The sequence below is a fragment of the Corvus moneduloides genome, chromosome 4, assembly GCF_009650955.1.
Source record: "Corvus moneduloides isolate bCorMon1 chromosome 4, bCorMon1.pri, whole genome shotgun sequence".
Taxonomy (NCBI): Eukaryota; Metazoa; Chordata; class Aves; order Passeriformes; family Corvidae; genus Corvus; species Corvus moneduloides.
The window spans coordinates 5,639,483-5,659,183 of NC_045479.1; the positions used below are offsets into that span (position 1 = coordinate 5,639,483).

The following is a 19,701-nucleotide window of genomic DNA, read 5'->3' on the forward strand; positions in this document are numbered from 1 at the left end:
TCCTGGCTCCTGAATGAGGCACAAGACTACAAGCAATAATAATTCCTTACTGAGATAAAGCATGGGACAACTCTTCCTTAAAATCTTCTTAAAATTAAGTTCTCTCCATGCAAAAATTCCGTATTTCAGAATATTTTGCAAACTCCTTGCTTCCTAATCAGGTTATTCTTTCTACATGCACAAATCTTGGCCATACAAGAGATCCAGACAGCAAGATACAGATTTCTAGGATTTCCCTTGAGAATGCTGTGGTTTTCAATGAACACAGTTCCAGTGTTTAGGGTGGTTTGAGTTTTTTGAGGCTTTTATTTTCTTGAGGGTGGGGAGAAAGGAAGGGGCGCTGTTTCTGTTGCATTGTGGGCTTTTTTTAATAAAAGACACAATCTTTTACTTGTAGTAAAAACAAATTATATTCCTATTTACTGATAAACTTGGGGTTTAAAGCAACTCTGTTCTGCCTCCTTCACCAAAGAGGCATCTCACCAAACCTTGCCCAGGAGAAAGTAGAAAGCTCCAAGTTTGAAAATTCTCAGCAGACACAAAAATCCATCTAGCTTGGGAAGTTTCTCTTCTGTAACTATGGATTCAAGAGAACCAGACTGGGAGGTGGGGTTTTTTAGAGAGGATGAAGGGGGGGGGGGGGAAGCATGAACCCTACTACATAATAAGCCCCTAGGCAAGAGTCTAATGTGAAAGGTGTGATAATTGATAGAGGTCAACTCAGCTGAATCACAGATTCTATTAGGAGATAAATTTATTAGGGTGAGGAGGCATTAAGGGGGCAATTTCCTTCAAAACACTTGCATTTTTTTCTTTTGCAACCTTCAAGCTACAAGAAAGCCCAAAGAAACTCTCAGAGAATCCTTTTCGGCTGCTTGGGATGAGTTTCTGGTGGCACCAGAAGTCAAGCCAGGGAACACTTTCCTTCAACCACAGCTAGGTGAAGCGTCCATAAAACCCACCAACAGCAAGAGAGGAGGAGTGACAAACACCTTTGTGCTGGTAACAGCATCTGTACTTGTCTCAAACAAGCCTGAGAGAACCCAATCAGCCGTGTGTTTGAAGGAACAGCTAGCAAGGGTTTTTACAGAAACCCACGTTTCTCCTGGGATAGCACAATCCCCAGCAGAGCACAGGGGCAATTCCAACACCAAAGGGCAAGTAAGTAAAAGCCCAAAGTTCCTCACCTTGAGGCAGCTGGAGACACCTGTCTCATGGGGTAGTGCTTTGATACATCTGCCTAAAGTAGGGCACCTGTCAGCACAAAACCTTTGCAGTACCATGCACGCACATCATGGTGAGCTTCTTGGAGCAACACCAGGCTTCCTGGGCAAACTCCAGGCACAGATCCTCCTTTTTGGAGACACCAAAAAAGAGCTTTCTTGTTTAAATGCAATTTTTTTCCACCATTTGTCTAAATTCTTGTTACCACCATTCCAGATCCTGGGCCCAAGCACATCTTTGGTGAGATTTCCTAGACTTCAGTAAAATTTCTCTGGAGATTAACTGTAACTCAATAAATTGGATTCTTCTGACAAACCTGTCATCTTAACTGCTCGTCATTTTCTTATTGGTGAATGATTGTTCTCCACTTAGTGAGTAATCTAAATATAACTTCTTTACAGAAATTAAGCTCTTACACTTCAAAAATAATCCTCGCTGTATTAGATGGTCTCCAGATTCCTTGTCTGAGAATGCAGAGTGGGATAGAAACCAATACACAAACCTGTGAATTTGATTTGCCTCATCCTACCCAAACCATTTTAAAAAAGGGATTTGGTCTAAACCCCCTCCATAGTCAGTGCAGAGGATCATTTCCCCCACCCTTAGGATGGATTTCTGAAACACAAGTGAAAGCAGCTGCTCAAAGTGCCAGTTTCTCTTACTGTACAGAAGTAATCTAAAACATAAGTTTAACTGCACAACAAATTTAAGTGGATTAAATAAGATTAAATGATGCCCATTTATTTGAGGGGAGCACATGCATGCACATGTGCTTGTGCACAAGGTAGAGAGCAGCTCTGCAGCTGCTTTTAGCCCAATTCTGTAGCTGCCTTTGGCCCTAAACATGTGACACAGTTTGGAAAATATGTACAAGCATATGAGATCTAAATAATTCAAAGCCTGCAATCTCAATAGTCTTCATCCTAGAAAAATCAATCACAGTTCTTCCACAACTCATAGTATTCTCAGTCCAGAAATAGCAGTCTGTTCCCATTTACAGCAGAGGGTGGCTAAAAAGCACAAAGGGATCTCTATATAGGTCTGTATCTGAGTTACAGACAACAGACATTTCTATAAAGACAGACTCACCCAAACCGACACAAAAAGAAATCAAACTTTTGCAGCCAGATCTAAATGGAGATCAGCCCTGACAAACAATAGACAGTGGCAATTCTGACAGGCTGAGGGCTTTTGCTTCCTCTTGCTGTTCACAGAGTCAGTGTTCAGCTGCACAAAGCCAGATAGCAGCAGAGTTTGTGGGAAGGAGCTCAGCAAGCGCAGAGAAGGAGAGTTTACATTTACCTCCTATACAAGCCATAAGAGCTTGGTGCCAGCCCTCCCTCACAGTGCCATACCCACCCCAGGAAGCCATTAATCCGCATTATGACACAATAACTCAGATTAAAAGGGACCTCCAAAGGCCATCTGCTCCACATCCTCCTCCTTTTCAGCCCCCTCCTTCAAAGTGGGCAAATTTCATCGACCTCTTTGGCTCTCCAGCAGCACACTTTGCAGCTGTACTGTTACCTCTGAGTCTGTGTGGGGTTGGGAGAACTCACCCAAATCAAAGATTCATTCAGCTACTGGGCATACAATTCAGGAGAATATATATGAATATATATATATATATACACACACACATATATATATAAAAATACATCTCAGTGTATAATCTCTCTGATTTCCAGAGGTACCTACTACATTATCCTCAGTGGAAACCAGACATTGGCACACACACAAAACAGCCACTTAAAAACTGTTTGCTGCTTTCCAGAAGGGCAACAATTTATTTTAAGATGCATTTATCTAATTTTAGATTAGGCATGCAATATCCTAATAAATTAAAGATGCACTCCCTTCTTGAAATGCAGGCAGTTTCAAAGGAAAAGGTATTATAAGATGCTTCAAGTGTCAAAACTGACTTTGACTTCAGCTATTAATCTTAGTGTTCTAAAAACCACATTTTTCTATTCTTAAAATGTGATTTATTTTTCTTCCCCTGCTGCTTGCAATTATACCAACAAAACATCGCCAAAACCAACTGAAGAGGAAAGTTTTGAAACAAATTATACAAAAAGTTCTACCAAATCCTAAGAATTTAGTAAGTAAAAATAGAAAAGTTTGGTGTTTCTCCTAATTTCAGTCATCTAATTAATGTTATCTCATTTTTGAACAACTTTAGACAAAATAAAAGTATTCAAACAGGAGGGCTCTTTGTAATTTGGCATCATTAAGGTACTGGAAAAAGATCATGCAGAAAAAGGGAAAATTTGAACTGAGGGAAGAATAAAAGCTTCTTCCATGCTATTTCCTTTCATCCACAAAATCTCAGGGGGATGCTTTATATCCAACATGCTCTGCAAACCAAGGTAAAGGAAGTCCTTGTGAACCTCCCTTCAAACAAACCCACAGCAAATCACTAGCCACACGAATGTAAACCATGCTATACACCCAAGGAAAACAGTAGCTCAGTTAATATTCAGGGTGACATTAAAAGATAAGTAAACAACAAAAAAAACCCAACCCCAAACCATTCATTTACTCAAAGCAGAACTTTGTGATCCAGAGGTATTATTGCATAACAGATTTAGAGTCATATTTTTACAGCAAACCTTGCATAGAGGAAAATAATTCAACTGAGTTGTTTGGTACCTAAAGTAACGGGTTCTATTTCCAGCATGCAGACTTTCCTCTAATACTTTTTATCTGGTATCTTCTCACTGAATGTTCCAAGTCTAAATATTAAGCATGTCTAATGTACAGATGCAGAACCAAGAGCTCTTGGCTTACCCTGCTAGTTACGAGCCTTTCCAAACTAAACAAGGCACTAATCAGAAGATTGCAACTGTACCAAAGAGGGGAACTAAGGGAGAGAGATAATAAGGGGTGGGGAAAATTAGCAGGAGACAATCTTTGCAAGCACCTGTATGAGGCAAATCAGCATCTGCTTTACATCTCAGGCTCAACGCTGTCACACAGAACCCCAAAATAGTTCTTGTGTCACTGGTTGACTATACAAAGATTGTTAAGCTGCTTCCCTGTGACCTTTTCTACAGTGGATGCAGACAAGTGTTTGAGGCAGTCTTTGGAGATTCTTTCTAAAAATAAAGGCTCCTGTTTATATGGAAGCAGATCCATTGATCATTGCTGAATTTACGCAGAGCAGAGCAAAGGTGGCACGAGCAGATCCACACCAGGTTTGCAGAGCACTTGATTAGAGCTCAGCAGGCTGTGTGTGAGCACTGCCACTGAGAGAAGGCTCTGGCAGCTGCTCCAGCTCTGGCTTCAGAGTTTGCAGATCACACCAAGGACGGTGAAAGCTGAGGCTTTTGTGTTCCTTTCTTGGGATGCTCTGCACTTTGCAGGATCAGCATCACAAAAGCAGCAGGAAATTTCCTATAAACCATTTACTCTGACAGCATCTGAGCACTGGCCAAGAGATTCTGTGTTTTTACAGCTCCTTAGAGAATCAAAACAAAAAGAAAACCACAAAAACCCAAACCGACAAACTAACAAAAACATAGCAGAAAACCTCAAAACATCCAGCCTATTCACAAGGATTAAGAATCTCTTATTACCTCTGGAGTCTCCCATCAGTCTCATGCCCTCCCTGTCTGCAGGAAGAAGGTGCATGCAGGTTCACTCCTCCTCCATGACTGAGCTGCTTTGTCCTTGTTGGCTCTAACCACTGGACAGAATGAACCAGCACACAGAAACACAGCCCTGGACGAATTTCAACCTATGTGTGAGCCTAAAAGTCCAGGGAGTGTGGCTGTACAGAGCATAACCATGCAACCCAACATGGCAGGCCCCGGTTCCAGAGCCCACTCCTCAAAAAGAATAGTAAAATAGCTTAAGGAACTGAGAAAAAAAGAGGTGTAAGAAATGTAGAGCGGGATAATATCTTCAATGAGAGACCAAAAATAGCTGAACCGTTTAGCCTTACGTAAGAGAGAGTTTTAAAAAATTGATCGGAATTAACGAGCACGAGCACGTGAAAGGCTTTTGACACGCCTCATGACCCTTCCAACTGAATGGAATAACCAAATATTCAATATTTGGTAGCTGTAACTAAGCAAATTCGGATGTGTAAGAAGGTGTACACGGGTGACAATGAGGAGGCCTAACCAGGGAAAACTTCACTGTGAAATGTCAGGGGTCGCTTCCACTTCATCTCCCCAGGGCAGGTCTGCTTAATTTTCTAATGACCCTTTTGGTGATCAAACAATTCAGATCAGAAACTAGATTCAGAAACTGCTGGGAGAGACTCTTCAGCTTGGCAGATGTCCCCAAAAATCTGTTACCCCCAGACAGCCCAAGGACAGTAGGAACCTCAAAGCTATCAGGATGATATTTAAAGTACACCAATTGGAAATGTCTCTGTAAAAAACTGCATCTTTTGCAACACGTTGAGGCCTGTAGTGGGACAAATGCAACATTTTCACGTAGGCTAGGGATCCCCATTGTCCTTATTTCGAGTTATTTGCAGTACAATGGCTCAATCAGAAAAGCAGTGTTACAAAAACAGTTACATTATTTTAAGTAAATTACTCCCACTTAAATCCATACATTTCCTCTTGTTTTGAGTCATTGTATCATTACTAGGCACAGACAGTAAATGAGCATTCAAAAGCAAATGGTGAAACGATGACAGAAAACATCAGAGACAACCCCATGCAAAATTACAGAATAGCATTTCAAAGAGGCAAAACATATGTTTGTGATTTCTTTCAAGAGATTAAACCGGAAGCCACTAACGGTAAATACTATGTCTAAGGGCTGTTATTTCGTTAAAAAAATCCCCTTGCTTCCTTTTTTCAAAACTCAGATCCCACAGCTGAGCTCACAAAGTTCAGTTGTTTCGCCAGCACCCCACGAGAAGGGCGAGCATTGCTTTGAGCTGGTCTGTCCCACTGCAGACTCCAGCTTCTGTGGGGAGAGCCTCTCGCTGGTGCCCTCCAGGAAGCTCTAACAGCTGCCCCACACGCCGTGGGTGCCGTGCACAGCCCTTCTCCCGGGGCACAGCAGGTGTTTGGGCACTACAGAGCCTGGGCAAAGGGCAGCAGGACAGAGCCAGAGCCGTAAATTCTGAGGAAAGAGCCCCTGAAGAGCCTGGGCAAAGGGCAGCAGGACAGAGCCAGAGCCGTAAATTCTGAGGAAAGAGCCCCTGAAGAGCCTGGGCAAAGGGCAGCAGGACAGAGCCAGAGCCGTAAACTCTGAGGAAAGAGCCCCTGAAGAGACAACAGGATGATACAGAAAGACTTTGTGTCCTCGCTCGTGGCAGCGAGAGGGAGACATTTGAAAGGATACACATTCTTTGTACAGGAGCACAAAGGTATAAAGAAAGAGTGTGCCACCCTTTATTTACAATGATAAAAACTTTCTCTGCCAAGACAGGTTCTCCTTTTCTTCTGATGTCACCAGAAGCATCACTCCTCTGGCTGCGTCCTGGAGGGACAAGGGCTCTCCCTGTGACTGAAATCACAGATCCAGCACACCCCACCTGCCACTCCGGGCTCTGGTAGGCAGAACCCCATCTGCCAACACGCCCACGGTTGAACAAAGTCACCAAGTTCATGAGACCAAATGAATTTCACACCTCATTTATCTTCTCTTTGAGACCCTGCTAGAGGAGGAGTGGTCCATGACTCTCAAACCCAGGTCTGCTGCATTGGTTCGCCCCAAAGCAGCCCACACCAACCAGAGTTACTGCAGAGAGCCCTCTCCACACTGCTGTCACCCAGCTACTAATCTTTCCTGCTGAGTTTGGTACATCCCAGCCAGCTCAGCTGCCCACACTCAGCAGCCAGGGAGTAAAGGCTGGACTGATGGCACTGTAATTCCTCTGATGCTGTGCCTCCTGCCACGCTTGCCATCCCTCTCTGACACTGCCTGGGAAGCCCATCTCTCTCCTGAAGCTACCTGGTCTGCATTCACAAAGTCCCCCACTCCCAAACACAACCTTAGGAAAAATGAATTGTTCTCAACCTAGATGGAGACAGGGACATTCCTCGAGAAGCAGCTTCCATGAATTTCCAACTGGGATTTTTCCCAGGTTATTATTTTTCTTATCATGCTTGTCTTTGCCAATTTCTTTTGTTTAACGGCATGCATCCAGGCAGGAAGCACACACTGAAAGCATTTGCCTTCACACAGGGCACCCGAAAGACAGGTGACTTAAACCTAATACAGGCATAGAAGTCCTTCCTTCACACCGTGCTTCTGTTGTTGACAACCAGAATTGGAAATCAACACACATGCAGAAGGTAGAATTCAGTTCACTAGCTCTAGGAATCTAAAATCTGACATTTAGTCTGACTTAGTCATCAAAGCTTTAGCAATATAGTCAAGGCAGAGTTAAGTAGCTCCCAAAAAAGCAGCCTACCCCACCTGTTTTAGATATCTCTAATGTTCTTTGGCCATGGCTGCCTTCCTCTCCACTCGCTACACACCAGCTCTAAAGGATTAGTTCTAACTAGGCAATTTAAGCACCTTCAGTGAGGTAAAGTGAAATCTATGCCGAACGATCAGTTTTACTAGATGAAGAATGACAATCTGGAAACACAGACCATTTCTCTTTAATTTCATACTATTCTATTTCTTTCAAAATCCTTTATAACACAGCTAGATGCCTCCAATCACAGTCACTTATTCATTCTGGTCCACTAAGCAAATTATACTTCTGCCTATATATACACTCAACTGTGTAGGCACAGTGCAACTGCAGACATCTCAAAGACTCTCTAATGGTTCCCAAGAGTAGATCATTTTTCCCAGCTATTTGGAAACAAACATAAAAATGCCTCATGATACCCACACTGGAAAGATGGCAGATAAAAATCAGAAATATCTGTGTATCCAGGTTGCTATTCAAGCCCCAGAGGTGCCTAGTGATGAGTGTGTGTAGATCTGGGAAGAAAAGAGAGGTCTGCCTCCTCCTATCCAAGTAGGCTCTGTGCACACCACAGAGCACCAGTGCAGTCCCCAGAGAGAGACCAGACAGCAGCTCCCTTTCCTATCAGACTCCCATTGGACCATGGCAATGTCTACATTCAAGAGAAACACACTTTATCTCTGCAATTTACATCTGAGAGGGAAACCACACACATAAAGCACCTGGTTCAAAATTCAAACGACTCCTCATAAACCTGTCTGATCATTTCTTTCCAGTTCCTAGGACATCAGCCTCCTTCCATGGCTGTTACATCCCAACTATAGAACTGATCATCACCAGGGAAAGATTGCACTTGCAAAGAAGAGAACCCTCCTTGCTTATTCATACACAGCACTCATTACTGAAGTTCAGAGTCCTCAGAATAATTGGTATTAGGGCTGCAGGCTCAGCCTGGCCTGGGTAACCAAGCAGGACATGGAAAACTACTGGCTGTGACATGAGAAATTACCAGAAGTGATAATAAAGTGAGAAGCTGACAAGAGTTACAGGTGGCATTGTGAGAAATGGCCAGATTCCAGACAGTTCAGAGGGAGCTGAGTCACAGAGGAACAAACTTCACACTTAGTTGAGGAAAGTACTGGAGTCCTACAGGGGAGTACCACAGGGACAACAGTGCCCAGGTAACTGTGTTAGGAATGTGAAATAAGGCCAGGATTACTGAAAACCGGTACCAGAAACACCAAATTTGGGTATGGAGGTAGAAAAGCTGGTGCAGTGGGGAAAAAAAACCAACAAAACTAGGGTTGGGTTGTTTATTCTGGAGAACACTGGAGTGAGAAGGGAGACACAAAGACAGAGAAAAAGCAAGTCAGAAGAACTGGAACAGGATAATGCAAATCATGGCACAACAGTGGCATGGGGGTCTCCATCAGGAGCCCTGCCCTTGATCACCACAGCTGGGCCAGGACAAAATACCCAAGCTGTTGTTCTAATCGTACCACAAAACCCAAACCTACTTGTGCACTCAGGAGGACCTGGGCAGGGGCTGCTCTGCCTGATTTGCACCCAGACACGGGGATCAGACACCCAGTACTGCTGTGTCTGGCCCACACTTGATGACATCAGTAACTAAACACCATTTCATAACATGGATCTTATGAAAATTAAATGCCTTATTAATTTCTTTGCATGCACCTTCCAGGATAATCTCTCCACATAAGCACACACAACATAGCTGATGAAGGAAGAGAAAATTAATTTTCCAAGCCTATTAACCCTGCACACTGGGAAGATGGAGAGAGTTTTTTAATCCAGGAAGATGTTCATATTACAGGGATTGTGACCCTGTAAATATATAAGAGGGGAAATAAATAACTTCAGAGAACATATCTTATTCACGCTTCCAAAGGCAAAGAAGTACAGCTTTTGTGGAGGTACGAGACTTTCTGAAAGTCTCCATCCTACCACAGAAATAAATTAGAGTACATTCTGATCCTCTAAATGTCCATACTCCATTCTTTACGTTAATCTCCCAAACAGCATCTGAAATTCTGTCAGAATTCATGATGTTGTAGCTGCAGAATCAGGTTTAGATACTTTCTACTGCTGTTATCAGAACAACAAGCTACGTGAACTAGAGGTCTAAAGCCTAAGATGACGAGTGGGGCTTTCCATCTTCTGCAGTAATTCTGTCTTTAAATAGATAGCATTCTAAAATAGTATTCCAGCACTGCCATAGGGAGACGAGTAATAAAATTCACCAATGTATTAAGCCATCTGGATGAGCTTACATCACATTCCTTTTGAAGTATCAAGCACCACTGATATGTGCTAAAAGAATGCATTTCCTTCCCTCTGATATTTGTAGCATCGACTCCACACAGGGCTTTCCCATCCGTATTTCTCACAAATAATGAGTCCTCTGGCCCTACAGCATCCTTAGGAGCACCCAGCCAGACCTAGCTCCATGTTCTGTGCACTGATGTTCTCCATCAGAAACCACCTTAAAGCACAACAGACAACAATCTCAGGAATGCATGCCCCAAAATAAAAGTAAAAAAAGCGTTCTGGTGAAATAAGAGCAAGTTCAAGGCAAAACAAGATAACAGCAGAGCTCTCAATAAGGATGCTAAGTACTGGAAAAAGAGATAAAGAACTGCTGACCCATATGTACTCGTTTAGATACAAGCTTTGCCCTGAAACAGCAGGATGTATGCTCCAGTCAAATGCATCTCTCTCTACAGAAATACTCCAAGCTGTGTAAACCACATCACAAATTAAAAGCACTTAAGGAGATGCCTAAGCACAACGTTTCATAGAAAGTAGCAGAAGTTGCATTATCAGCATTAAAAACTTCCTGCAATGTTTTGTTGAATTATTCATGCCTCAAGATGAGATCCTTTTTTAAGCACTTCACATTTGACCATGTGCCATGATACTTTCCCAGGGATTCTGCCAGGCACCTGTAAAGCTCCATGCTCAGTTTTTCTGAAGTTTGAGACCTGAATTTTTTTTTAATTTTATTTCAAAACACTTTGGTTGTCTTTAAGAACTGCCAGTAGCAAGTCCCTCTTGTTATTTTTGACAGATTTCCTGGCATGCATAACAGCTTTTATCACTGCATGCAAGTTGGGACACAGCCTTTCATCTCTTACCATCTTTCTTGACACTCTTTGCTCTAAAGCAGAGAAAAGAATTCAAGCCATGTTCGTCTTGGGCTTTCACTCTCTGCTTTTATTTCTGACTTTTGCCATAATGGCTGAAAAGACAAGAGCTACTCAGAGATGCTCGGTGCCAGTCATCACTGTCCCATTGCATTTGCTTTCAAATCCGAAATTAAAATGCAACTATTAACTCTTTTGGTCATAACATAACTCGAAAACACTAAATTAAGGATTTGTTTTTTCAGCATATTCCCTCAGGATTTTGCTCATTTCTGATTTAAGCAAAAAGCTTTGTTACACTAAACAAATAGCAAACAATTCTCAAAGAAAACAATGGAGAAAAATTTTCGAGACCTCAGCAGTGTGCAGGACCAGCACATGCCAAACACCTGCTAATAAACATTTCACACTCACAGAATTTGTGCAATTGAGCCAAAGCCAGCGAGAACCTGCCAGGCAAGGTACTGGAGTTCTGTTGCTCAACAAATTCACTGATCTATGAATTCAACTTTGGTGCTGCCATCACTAAACATAACTGATGTCTGCAAATCTCAGGCTTTCCACTTAAAATTTTCACTTAGGTGAAAGTGATGTAAAAATTTCATGTAATCTACTCCTAGTTATTGCTCCTGAATATAGTCATACTAAAGTTCCATTAAACCCACAATTAAACCTGATCACTTTCAATTTTCACTCCATAAATGCCTTTTACTTCTCTCTAAAGACACCAATTTGAATTTAAATTACACCTGAAAACACTCTGTGCATCTATACAATTTATAACAGGCAATAATAACCGGCAGTATACAATTTATAAAAGCAATAATAGGCAATTTAATTATCATACACGAGTTTCAGCACACAGGTGAAGCTTTCCTCCCTGCATGAGTCAATTTGTTCACAACTCCAGAGAGTCAGGAATACCATGGATTTCCTCTGTTTTCTTAATGACCCTTGGGTTTATCTGACTTCCTCTGCTGACTCTGCTGTCAACATGTTAAATTCCTGCCCAGGCCATCCGACCCCTTGGTACTTAATTCAAATGTCTGATATTTACATTTAGGGTCTGCATGGAAAACGTTCTTCTGTGAACTCTACGGAAGCTACGAGATAGAAAACCCAGCAAAGTTGGGCATTACAGATCACTCTTAACTATCAGCTTCCTGGTATTTGCCAGCCTGCATCACAAGTAAGGTTCAACATGAATCCTCCACGCAGTGTATTTAGGTGCAATAATTCATCTTCCCCTCTGTCTTCAGCACACATCAATTTTAATTCCTCTATTCACACAGATTGCATTTGCTTCTCACACAGTTCATTGTTGCATTCCTGTAGCCATGACTCAGGAACTCTGCTACTGACAGCCAGACCACACAGGATTTCCATTTCAGAATTATTATTATTCTTTCAGTTTCAATTTCAGAATCATTACTTTTGCCAATAGTACGTGAAGCAGAATATAGCTGCTACCTAAAAGAGTTGAGCTGACTTATAAGCAAAGAGACACAAGTAGTCTGTCTATATAAAAGATAATTTCATCTGACAAAAAACATTGGAAGAATATCTGATGTATCAATAATAAATTTCAAAAATTACACTTTACATTTAAAAACTGAGGCATCTTAGGGAGTCTTGCATCCAGCCAGCCATCTTGGAGAATGGAAGCTTTTTTTTTTCTCCTTTGGAATAAAGATTCTGAAATCTGATCAGTAACAAGAATTCGTTCCTACAATGCCTTTAGGAAGAAATGTTGAGTTAATTACTCAATTAGAGCATATTTACTTTGTAATTATAATGTCATGTTCAGTCATATTTAATTGTTTTTTCCAAAATACCCAAGGGCAACCATACACATAGTGGGTTAAAAACCTGAATATTTTAGATAAATAACAATACCATTTAGAAAGGCATGTTTTAAATATATCATAGATTATTCTCTAAGGTTAGGTGGCTCACAGACAATATTTTCCTTGCAACAATTAACTTTAAGGTTTATGTACAAAACTCAAAAAGAGTTCCTGTGCAATTAGCCAGATTTTTGTTTTGTTTTATTACTGTGTCTGGTTTGAAAACCACTAAGTTTCCAGTCACCCTGAATAATTATTTTATTTTACTCTTTTGTCTTTTTATCAAAGAAGCAAACTTTTCCTCCCTCCTAAATTTATTGAGTTTCTTGGTGCCCAGGTAAGACTTGTGGATTTCCTTTATTTCTTGACAGGTGCTGGGTTAAATAACACTCCCTCCCCCCACAGACAAAGCTTCAACTGGTACTCTGCTAATTTCTCCCAGCTGTTGAAGGACACTCAACTTGCTGGTGTTTTTTCATGAATTCTGAATGTTTTGCCTGCTGAGACAGCCACTGAAATTTAGAATCTTACATGTGGGACTGAAAAAAACCACAGACACATACAGAAAAAAAAAAAAAAAAAAAAGGGAAAATTGCAGAGATCCTCTACAAATACACAGTTTTAGCATCCCTGTATCAGCTTGAACATCCCAGAGATTCCCAGAAAGGCAAATTGCTCCAAAACTGGTGTGATGCACTGAGGCAGAAGGCCCTCAGACACCTTCTGTGTCTGACTAAGCACAGAGACGTGGCAGCAGCTCAGCTGTTGGGTGCCGTTCGGAAATGAGCTCTCCATCTTCACAGGTACAGATTGAAACATCCAGAGCAGGTACCAGGAACAACGTGTGGAGTTGGTTTGGTTGTTGTTGTGAGGGTAGTTAAACTCTGCTGCCCAGTGAGTTTGTGGAAGCTCCATCCTCAAAGATACTCAGGATTTGCCAGGACACGGCCCTGGACAACCCCACCTAGTCAGATCTGCTTGGAGTAGGGTGTTGAACCACCCAGCCTCAGCAGGTCCCTTCCATCACACAGCACCATTTCATTTAATCCTCACTTCCCAGAAATGCAATTTTTGCAGTGAAAGCTGAGCCAGTGAGAGCAGCACCTCCCAGAACTCTTTTTGGGAAGGGTGCCTGGGAAGGTGACACGCAGAGCAGACCACCTTCAAAGCCAGCAGCAGTCAGTTCTCCTCAATCTCATCTCCTCTTGAGGAGGAGCTGTGCTAATAACCTCTCAGCTCTAGATTGCAATAACACAACCTTGGTGCCTGGCCAACTGCCAATTTGACCAAATAAAGACAAAATGTGATTCCATCAAATCTTCTGTCACCTTCTATGACACATATATTAATGTTTTCTCCTTTTTTTGCCACCCCACACCTCTCACAGACCAGCAAATGCACCTATCCAAACCATGCAATCTCTAATGTTGTATTTGGGGTTCTGGGGGAAATTTGGCCAGGCCTTTTGTTCTGGAAATCTCCATACGTGGTACAGAGACACCTGTGACTCTTCCAGCTGGAACAGACCTATCCCAAAACCAGCTCAAGTTCTTTAAGAAGTTTATACTCCTCTCGCAATTACGTCTCAGCTATAGAAACTGACAGAAACGTTTCCAGGGACTCTTTCAGAAGAAGGTTTCTATTTACTATCAGCTGTGCCCTGACACATTCCACAGCAACCTTGCAAGAGCAACACTTGCCTTTGTGATCATATAACCTCAGCCCTGGGTATCAGAGATCCCAACAGGCCCACTCCACCACCTGAAACCACAGCTGCTCTCTGGCAGAAGCACTGGGAGCCCATCACTGCCCTCTCTGCACTGAGGACTGGCTGGGACTTCCTCTCTCATTAGAAAAAAAAGGAAGGCTGAGGAAAAAAAAATAAAGCCTGAAGTAGCTTAAATGCACAGTGATGCTTTTACTCCAATGAAACAGAAAATTTCCAAAAATGGTAACTCTTTTTTTTTTTTAACTGTCATTGGTAATATTACAAAGAAGAAATGCCAATTTTATGTTGGGTGATAGAGGAACTACCAGAAAAAGGAAAAGTGTTCAGTGGCCACCAACACATCTGAACCCTTAACAGTGTTTCCTCTTTGTAAAATTAATGATGCTGAAATCCAGCAATAAACATTTTAATGAATACACTTGCTCTCAAATTCATATCATCCCCACTACCTAAATAAAACCAGTGTTTCAGATAAATGATTGACAAAAAATATACTGGGTGTGCGTACAGTTTAAAAAAAAATATAGGCAATTGAAGCATTTAATAACATTATGTTTTGTAAAGCATATGTCTGCCACTGGTAAAAGCTTTCTTTGGTGTTGATCTGATTCGTTGTGTTCAATAATTTAAGAGAGACATTTACTGCACACAGTTACATCTGTTATGCTGGTTGATAGTCAATAAATTTAGAGAACACTTGCACAGAAGAGGTCTTTTATTTGCTGTTCCTGAACTTGAATGACTCTGTTCCTTTCATTCTCTCCCCGAAAGGGTTAAACAAGACACTTCCTAGCACTTCGAATGGCCACAATGACAATACACACACACAAGAAGTAAATTTAAGAGTGATTGCCATTCAGACAAATCCTATTTAAAGCATGGATGCTGAACCATTTTCCACAAAACTGAAAGCAAGTAAGCCAAAACTAAACATACATGGCAGCACTGCAGCTATAGAACATGTCCTCTGAAGTGTTTTGAGGAAACAAAACAAAAAGATGAGGACAAATAATTCAAAGTAAATATCTCGCTAGGATAAATTAATTCCACATGGCTAGGCTGTGTCACATCTGCCACACCAAATTACTCAGATGTAACCCCAAAAACCATATTTGATTGCAGAGTAGAGATGCAAGCAAGAGGGGGTTCATAAGGGTGCCTTGGCTGCAGAGAGCACACCAGGTAAGAGCTCATGACAGCAGTGCAAACTTCAGGAAGAACCAGTCAGCAGGAGCACTGATGATGACCTAACCAAAGTGGTCTCTGAGACTGCAGATAATTTCAAAGAAAACCTTTCAAAAGTATATACTTTAAATTCCATGCCTTTAGCAGGATACTTAAATACTCCTTTTAAGGATAGGAAATGCTTGAAAGCACTTAAATACCTTCCCGAAGACTCTACTGGCAACTTTCACAATGAAATGCAGTGCACTGTGTTATGCAGAATGTTTAAGTACTGTTACTTAACATGCATTAAATATCTTTATATTACACTGCTATTTCACATTATATTGAATTAAATGCTTTGCACCAACCTAAAGTTCCAAGTACTTTGAGGCGGAAGATGATACTTCATAAATACAAGCGTTTATTGTCAAATCAGGGGAAGTTGGAATTCTAGTACTGCATCTTTAAACAGTGATTCAGACTCTTTTTCTCCAAAAATCCTGAAGATAAGCTGTTTCAGACCACATGGAAATTCTTTATGCCCCATGACTAATACCTACTCTGACCAACCTTTATAGCAAAAGAAGAGCACAAGAACAAATACTCAAACATGACGACTAAGTTTGCTAATCTGGTCACTTTGTCACCATGGAAAGAGCGTGGTTTCTCCTACACATGAAAACAGTGCCCCAAAGCAAACAGGAAATGAAATTGGTATTCTGAAAATAGAGCAGAAAATTAAAGGAAACATCCAATAAATTCCAGTGCCTATAGCCAATGGTTTTGTTTTGCAGCACAGCATGAGACAGATTTCAAGCCTCCAACTGAAATCAGCTGTGAAGTGTACACACTCATCTCTATTTATACCTGCAAAGTTAAGGGGAATATTTGTGGGTTTGACCCTCATTTCAGGTCAGAAAATGCATTAGGGACTGTGCTTGTGACTTAACCCTCTCGCTATCAATAGGCTTCCGAGAAATAAAGGGTATACTAATTAGTTCTTAATTTAACAGATACAGGAGATACAAGGACTATGAAAAGAGTGTCTTACAGGGAAACATTTCAAGAACAGGGTATGTGCAGGTTAGGAAAGGAGGTTGCAAGAAGACCTAATTATGGTTGACAAATACCTGAGGGGGTTCTTTTCTACAAGCAGCAGGTAGCAATCTGTTCAAAATATGCAATAAGGACAAAGCCCAAAGGCATTAGCTGAAATTGAAGGAAGGATAGTTCAGGCACGGCATCAGAAACGGCTTTCCACTCAGAGGCTCATTCCTGTGCGGAATAAATGACCTACCAGGGGCTCTATTCCGGGATGGGCACCCGTGTCCCGGGGCCGCACCTGCCCGTGCCCGCGGAGCCGGCTGCGGCATCCCGGGCAGCGCCTCCCGCCGCGCCGCCGGCCTCCGCGGCCCTGCACCGCCACCTTCCGGGAGCGCAGCCCGGGACCCCGCAACCCGAGACCCTGCTGCCCGGAACCCCGCTCCCCAGGATCCCCGGGACCCCCCGCTCCCCGCCCCACCGCAGCCCCCGCTCCCGTCCTGCCCCATCCGCCCCGCGCAGGTCCCGCCGGCGCCCAGGTTAACCGGGTGTCCGAGCCGGGCGGGCTCGTTCCGCTCGCTCCCTGCCTGGAGGGGGCTGCAACACGTGGGATTGCGAACTGGTTCTCTATGTTTTTCTACGTTGAGAGAGCAAGTTTTCAAAAGTATTACGAGGGAAGGCGCTGGAGATGCCCATCTAGAATTCCACCCAGCCCACATGTGCAGTAGATGTGATGTAGTTAGTTTTGGAAGCTTTTGCTGGTGCTTCTTGGGTGGGGCTTTGTAATTTTCTAGACAAACACTATTAACGAATAATTATTATTTAAAAAAAAATACTCCATTGAGCAGCAAAAAAGGAACGTTGTGTCTCAGCATCAACAAATAACAGACTATTTACTTGCTTTTGTGCAATAAGAGACTGCAATGAAAGCACAGCAGGCTTAACATCCAAAAAAATGAGGAAATTCTTACTTCAGGGTCGAAGATTTTCAGGACACGTAGCCACATTCAGAAGTGTAAAACAAGTATCTTGCAAACCTACCCAAGCTAGCAGTTCAGAAGTCCATGAAGCACTTTCAAATACAATTCCTCTTCCCCACAGTTCTCACAATGTCACTAACAGCCTCTCAATGCTCTATTTAATTATTTTCTTTAAGCTCCATTACAGCAGCTCCCCTGCTGCCCAGGTAGCCTGAGAAGGGGCTGACTGATACCAGTCCTGTGCAGACAGCAACTGCTGGCAGAGGCCTACTTGTGTCAGTCACATTTCAAGAACAGACATCAAAATTTACCTTGCGCCACTAGTACCTGGAACATTCACCTTGCTGCCAGCAGCTGAGCAGGATGCAAGAGTAAGGACTGATCCAAATCAGTCTTCCACGGCAGAAGAGAGGAGCAGACCAGGATCCCAGACCTGGCTTCATCTTCTACTCCCCTCCTATCACTACCTTGCAACTAGCAATCCGTGGTTGCTTTAATGGCTCCATTCCACGTTGTGATTGGTTTGCTCCCATCTCCTCACCACCAGGTTTTCTTGACTACTGATCAATTTAACCTTTCAGGTGCTGTTTGCACAAAATAAGAATAGATTGTAAATAAATGGCAGCCGGAGCACTACTAGGGAACAGAACTCTCTTCCACCTGGCTGATTTTCTGTTTGCTTTAGAAGTTGCTCTTTCACCTGCAAGCAATGGCAATCCGCATCAAGAGACAGATGCAAAACTGTTCCTCCAATTATATAATCACTGCAGCTGATAAGGAGGGAGCTGGATTTAGGTTGCCATAGCGTTGGCATATTGCTATGGAGGCTGAGCTCTTCATCCACTTTATCAGCTCTGGACCAGGAAGAGCAGCCCAATTATGCCTGCTGAATGCCTGCACTGCAGACTCGCTCCCACTTGGAAGAAGCACTCTGGATCAGGGGCTGCTTCCTTTCCCCTCCCACCTCATTTCGATGGAGTGGTTAGGGGTGGGGGTGCCGGGTGGTTTTATTCTTTTTAATCTGTATTTAATCGGAAGGAGGGTGGTGTTATCTCTTAAAACCCCACTACCCTTCCACCACTGAGGGCTGCCACAGCTCTGCTGCCCCTCCCCAGCTGCACCGTCAGCCGCCCCTCCAAGGCACTCGGGGGTACCTGGGGGCTCGCCCCGGAGCAGGTGTTGGATGCCAGCGGGCGGGGGCACGTTTGCCAGCGGGGAAGTTGTCACCGGCCGAGGGAGGGGCTGCCCTGAGCAGCAGGCGGGGGGCGAGGGGGAGATGAGGAAGAAGTTGGCCGGGGCGGGGGGCTCTGCTGTGCAGAGAGAGACACCCCGGCAGCCGCTCCCGGCGGAGCGCTGCTCCTGCCTCGCCGAGGGGAGGAAATGGCTCTGCCTGCTCTGCAACACCGACGTGTGTGTGCAGCCAGGGCTGGAGGGAAGGGAAGGGAGGGGGTGACACCATGCAGGTAACAGGATAAAAATAACTCCAGGAACGGCACATCGGGCTTGGGCGGGGGGGGCGGGGGAAGGCTTCTGGAGTTTGGACAAACAAAGTTTTACTACAGGGAATAGCGGGGGACATTTGCTAATGCCGAGGAGCAACAGCACGGGTTGGTGGTATCCATGATGCAGGCGATCCTGAGAGGAGCTCGGCGAGAAATCACTGCCCCGAGTAAAACCCAACTTTAATTTTAATACAGGCACCCCCGGTGTCCCTCGTTCTCTCAGGATGGGCGCATGTATGGTGCATATGTGTGTAAACAGATAATTCTCCCTTCCCCTCCCCTTTCGTGTGAGAGATTAGAAATAGCGTAAGAGAAGGGAAGGGCTCCTCTCCCGGTGCCTTAGGAAGCCGTACCCAGATGGAGGCTAGGAGGACCGGGACGACGTTAATTGGGAAAGATCCCCTAATCCCGGCCGGCCTGCGAGTTAATCCTCGTCTGACACGGAGGAGCGGCCGCTCCGCGGCTCCCCTGAGCCCCCGGCCCCAGCGCGCAGCCCCCTCGCCGGCCGCCCCTCCTCGTCCCTTCGCCTGGGAAGGCGACGACGGCGACTTAAAGCAACTTTTCTTTGCCCAGGCTTTCCTAAGAAGCAGCCGTTCCGCGAGGGGCTGCGGGGGTCTCCCGGCCGAGGGGAGCTGTGTGCTCCGAATGGAACC

The 19,701-nt window shown here is 43.6% G+C and overlaps 1 protein-coding gene across 20 annotated transcripts in view; it reads right to left on the bottom strand.

Moving 5' to 3' along the window:
* The window catches only part of CACNA1C (calcium voltage-gated channel subunit alpha1 C), a 465,854-nt gene that overhangs the window by 402,855 nt on the left and 43,298 nt on the right, over window positions 1–19,701 (bottom strand). The window lies entirely within an intron of this gene.